Here is a 6,408-nt window from a genome sequence, read left to right on the forward strand (position 1 = left end):
ACATATTGATCCCTAGCGATATGAAATGGAGCTATATATCTAAGTATATTTGTCGTAGGGATCATGTTAGATGTCAACTTATTTTGCTAATCTGAGAAGTGCTTGAAGCTGTTACTCAATCAAGTCATAAATATAAGAGATGTTTTAAAGTCTTATATATATTTTGATAACTCCTATATTTTGTACAGCTAATACAATATGGGCCCTCGGTATACATAAAATAGATCTGCCCAATACTCAGCTAGTACAAATCGTGTGTACTTTATTTCTTTTAGAAAATATGCAACATTATATGATTGCACTTATTTTATATCATTTTATTTCCCTAGTACCAGTTAACCAGTACTTTTGTCAATCCCATCCACTATTTCGTTTTATTTAATGCTTTTATGTTCTAAAACCCAACAGATATGCAGCCGTGACTAACATTTCTACCGGTTATCTACTACTATTTCGTGTTTATCAATGCTTTTACGTTACGTTTTTGAACGTAATACAATATTATGGTATTCAATTTATAGCAGTATGGTTAACCATCCAGATGTTTAGATAGTTTCGAAAACTTCAGTATGGAAATTCCTACAGTGAACAGCCAGCTTAATTTATACGTTATAGGTATGAAGGGTGGGTTCATTGCTTTTATGCTACTCCTAATGTTCTTTTTACCCAATTAAGACCCAATTAATCTCGTTCTACGTGATGAATTATCTCTAAAGGTGCTATTTTACGTAAAGTTCTCAGTGGAACATATGACATATTTTTTTCTATTGAAGGATATGTTGTTTTGTGATCCTTAAAAACGTGTAAAAAATCACATATACTACATATTTAAATATACTTTTTAACAAAACAAATTTCCACGGTTAAATTTTATTAGTAAGAAATATTATTAGAAAAATATTAAAAAGTATCAAACTAATAAAATTATTAGCTATATATTCACCGCTGTCTAGAATAGTCATTATTTGATCACTGATATTTGATAGGAAACAGTATTATTTTCATACAGAATAATACTACTCAAAAGAGTAGTATGCAGACGTCCGTCGCCACAAAAGGAATTAAGATAGATTATGAGTAGAACAATTCAATACAGCCCTATTTGATATACATTAACTTAACTATTGCATCGATTTGTTAATGATAACTATTTTTAATTATATCAATTTCAATATTTTATGTAATAGGAATCGAAATTGTTTTTAATTAATTTAATATAATTTTTTTTTTAATTACAATCGGAATTCTGTTTACTTATGTCGATAATAAGGTTTTATTTTTAAAAAATCAATTTGTAATTAATTTATTATTAATTACAAATTTATAATGTATATATGCAACCGTATATATTATATTAAAACAAGACTTGTCAACGTTTTTTTTGCGCCTACAAATATGCAAATAAATTAAAATTGAATCTTAAAGGATAATTTATCTGATTTTTATATTTTCAATAAACAATAAATTATTTCCGGAATAGGAGAAAAAAACTTTTTTTTTTTAAAAGGAAAAACTTTTTATTCACTTTAATTTACATCAAGTATTTTTATTATGTTAGTTACAGATTTACAGAAAAAAAATACTGTGTATTAGCTTACTTTTTAAATACCCTGTGGCTAATAAATTTTTTAGCTCACAATTTGCTAACATTAATTACTTTTAGGCATTTTTTTGACACAATAGACACTTTATACTAAACTTTTTGTTACCTTATTGAAGGCAACGAACAAATAGACGAGGGAATTTCAGTTAACAGTTTGGTACTGGAAATCCTTGACCTTATTTGGTACATAGACATTGTCATGCTTTCGTTTTACATCACTTTTTTTTTTGTATCTATGTAACTAGTCAGTTGTTTTTCATAAACTTGGTTGTATAACTCTTTCTTTGCTGACATGGAAGGTGGTATTCATTGTGATGTACAATATTAAAACTTCAAAAACATAATTTTCATCTAAAAACTACTATTGACAAGATAAGAAGATTTAGATTAAATTTGGTTTTACCTACATATTTAATAATTATTTTTGAAAATTGATATTATATATAAAACAGATCTCATCACTACTAAAAATGTTCGACATACAAATATTTACAAATAGATTGTTTGACTATTTATAATCAGGTTCTTGAACCGAACTGGTTTAGGTTCTGGTGACACTAACTATTGACTAAGTGACACACAGAATTTTCGTTAAAGTTTTGCTGACCGCTAGGATGGTAAACCAAGCAAACTATTATAAAAATAATAGAATGACTTAATCTATAACAATGTGTTTTAAGCCAAAAACATATATATTAAATTATCAACTGGAATAATTTATTTCTAAAACTCTTAGCCCCCAGTAATCTGTTACATTTATCATCCTTGGAAATGCTATTAAGTTCGTATTTCTTGCGAACGATGAAACTCGAACAAAAATTTTAGGCAAACTTTTGTTGTTCACGACGAAAGGTTTTGGAATGTAATCAAATAATTAAGTTTAGTGAAAGAATAGTCATAAATATATGTATTTTTTTATAGTTACATACACATATTTCCTCTAATATTACTATATGTGGTGAGTATATGAACATTTCAAGTGATTTGATTGAAATTTATCGGAGATATTATTTTTATTCGCTGGCTTGGTCATGTCGTTCGAATGGGGGAAAGTGCTCCGACTAGAAAGGTGTTTGATTCGGCACTCGTAGGTGAAAAACGCGATAGAGGACGTCCGCATCTTCGGTGGAAGGATCAGGTGATCAACGGTTTGGGGTCGCTCGGTACTACCAACTGGCGACAGCAAGCTACTTATCGGGCTGATTGTTAGAGGCTACTCGAAACGGCCAAGGACGACTCACGTCTGTAATGGCCAACTAAGTAAGTATTATTTGTATACCCTATATATAAATAACAATTACAAATAAACAATAAAAATAAATAAATTCTTTAGTTTATTTCTCAGCTGAGAGATGAAATAAACTAATTTCAATCGGTTTAACAATGTTTCCAGAATAAACTTGGATTAATACAAAGACACGAAAATATTTTTAGAATTAAAAAAAAATATAGACACAGATCACTGAAGGAAAATAGAGAATAAATTTTTAGATGAAAAAATTAGCTTATTATTAACCATATTACTATTCCTATTAGGGCATAATAATTTGTTATTAAAATAATTATATTAAAACAACTATTTGTTTAACATTTATTTATTTTTTATTCTAATGTAAGTTTTATAATCAGGAAATGTATTTATGTAAATACACTGATTTAAATACAAATCTAAAAAAATTATTTAAAATATTTTAACTTGTATTTAATCACTTGTTTAACCCACATTTTGGTAGCATATGCTAAAAATATTATTCCAAAAGCGGAAATTTAAACTAAATAAAACTAATATCGCAACTCTTTACGAACCCTGCTAAGTGGAGTATATCAATTTTTTTCCACAATATTTTTTTAGCGGAAAACAATAATACCCTAAACTAAAAAACCAATAAAAAAAAATAAATTACCTTGACCGATATTTTGAACTTTTGTTAAACATATACTTGTTGTTTGCGGTACCCATCACTGCACCAGTACCAGTACCAGAACCAGTACCAACGCCTGCAATAACACAAACACCAACATCATTACTAACATCAGCCATCAGCAAAGCAAATACTGCATTTCATTATGGTGAGTACGTAAAGGCTTAAAAAGTGCATTACAATTGCAGCCATGCCCACACTTAGTAAACTCTGTAATCCATACCATTAAGTGTGTAAACGCCCAAACACCCACTCACTTATATATGCGTCCTTTTAAGTTGAGTTCGCTTTTGCATATCAAGAATATTTTATTTAAAAATGGCATTAAATTGATTTCGCTTCGGTTAGCATTTATAAATTTAATCCTTTTTGCACAGTTTTGCACAGAGATGAAATGCAAGCACATCTGCTGGTTGGAAGGCTTCAGTGCCTTGATTCGTTTTGCATTTAGTCGACAATGTTCCATAATTTTCATCACTTGTTGGTGTTTGCTGGTTTACGAAATGGTTGAGTGATTCAATTAATGGCATTTGGTCGGTCGGTTATACATACGTACATTTGAGGCGAACTATTTTTTTAATTAATAATTTCTAGTCTCATTCGTTTACAAATACGAATATCTAAATAAAATTATGATTGAGGTCAAAATAGTAATAATATTTCAGGCATTGAAATTGAATTTATATTGAAGACAACAAAATTTACAATATGTAAACTTAAATAGTTTAACATATTGAAATATTTTTCAAATAGAGAGAATCGTATTAGTATGAATCTACAGAAGTAATGCTGTACCAGTATAGGTAATACCCGTACTTGTTTCTAAATAGGTTGCAGATTATTTTATGCACGTGTGATTTCATATTTGTAGACAACCAACCGTATGTTATCTTGTAACAAAAGATTTAATGAAATATTAATATTTCACTATAATTTAATATTCAGAGATTTCCCAGCGATTGTTATATTTATTGAAAAATTATAAATTTATGTATAAATATATATAAATAATTAATATTGATATAAATATTAAAATGAAAATTTTTTCTCAATAATATTGTTTTAATATTTAAAAGAGATCGCAAAAAAACACTGTTCAAAATCTATAGCCCCATGAAGCACAAAGATGACACCTTTAGAATTCGCTACAACGCTCAACATAAAGCCCCGTGAAGCTTAAAGATCACACCTTTAAAATTCGCTACAACGCTCAACATGAGCAGCTGTTTACTAACGAAACGATCATCCATTTTGTCGACGCACAATAAATGGGATGATTGTATATGTTATTCGAAAGGCAAATGTATAAGCAATGGATCTTTAAAGGAAATTTAAATGTCTCCAGTGCAATCGAAAAGCAAAGAAATACACTAAAGATGATAATGATGATTTGATGTGATTCGAAAAATGGATATCTCATTATTGTTAGATTCGCTTTTACTGCTAAAGAGAGTAAAACCGAATCTAACAATCTTGAGACTTCGAAATTTTGAATCACAACAAGTTAAAGTAGCTAAGAATCATGATATGCTATTTAAATTGAAAAAATGTTATTACCAGTGCAACAGGCCAAAAAACCACAAAACAAAGGAACTAATTTATACTTTTCACTTCAAAGAGGTATCCTATCTAGAGCAGAGTCGAAGTTGCTAATAGGCGATATATGCGTCCATATTCAACATTTCTGTCTAGAATGATGAAACTTCTGATCGCAAGGTTTCACTTATCAACAAAATGTTAGTGTATAATACCGATCTAAACACAATATGTGAAATGCGGAATTTATTGGAAACCGATAATTAAAATGAATTGGATAACCGTTCTGCAAAAATTTGATTAAAATGTGTACATAAGCGCATTATTGAAACTTCTAAACAACCAGAAAACGAAGGCGATCTATAATTAAATGAAATGAAACCCTAATGAAAGAAATTCTAGAATGTGGGAAGTAGTCTTAAACCTAAATCAAATTATAAGCAAAATTAAAAGCAAGATAAAAACTCCTAAATTCCAAAAAGATTTGAAAGAACATATTTATAATCATCGTAAAAAATATGATTACTTATTTATCTACCATTCAGAAATTGGCTTCATTGACCGTATGTCGGCGTTCTCCAAGATGTCAATTTTTCGGTACATTGCTTGTAAAACTTTTTGTCTTTGGTCTCAAAATAGATTTCAGTTTCCGGTATTATTCAACTAAAATTTCTCTCCCTAGAGTACATTTTCGATGTTTCTAAAAAAACCTGTAATCGTAGGGGTCGAATCTGTAGAGCATGGTTGTTGGGTGAACAATTTGATCCATAGTTTATTCAATTTAACTATAGTTTTCATCGACTTAACATATAGGTATTTGATATTTTTAGTTCGCTGTGAACAACTTCGGTAACCACTTCGCAAAGTATGTATGATAAATTTTTCTTAAATTTATTATGAGACTACATTTTGATATCTTTAATGTGTAACCTATCTCAGACAACTTCAGTTTTCTGTCCCTTAAAGCTATTTTGTGAATTTTTTTATAGAAGAACTCTCAAGTTGGTATTTATAGGACTACGTTTAAATTCAGCTTACCAGTCTATAATACTATAGTTGATTTCTCTAGTATAGAGTCTATATTACTGTTATAAAGTTTCTATTTGACTTGAACAGTATTTTTCCCCAACAACAAATAATGTTTAATCAGCACACGAAATTTTTTTGTTAATTGTTTTAAAAGTTACAAAATTGTGGTACCAAAACCCCCGGAGCTAGTAAATTATTTATCGCAATATCATGAAATTTTGACATTTATCGTCTCCACGAATCATATGAGTTTATCAACAGTTTTGACGTATATGTGTCATATCACTCAATATGAAACGTATTGAATGATGTTAAATA

At 29.0% G+C, this 6,408-nt stretch overlaps 1 protein-coding gene across 5 annotated transcripts in view; it reads right to left on the reverse strand.

Moving 5' to 3' along the window:
* Positions 1-6,408, reverse strand: part of LOC119679474 — a 93,971-nt gene that overhangs the window by 64,272 nt on the left and 23,291 nt on the right. The window lies entirely within an intron of this gene.

The sequence above is a fragment of the Teleopsis dalmanni genome, chromosome 2 (genome assembly GCF_002237135.1).
Source record: "Teleopsis dalmanni isolate 2A chromosome 2, ASM223713v2, whole genome shotgun sequence".
NCBI lineage: Eukaryota > Metazoa > Arthropoda > Insecta > Diptera > Diopsidae > Teleopsis > Teleopsis dalmanni.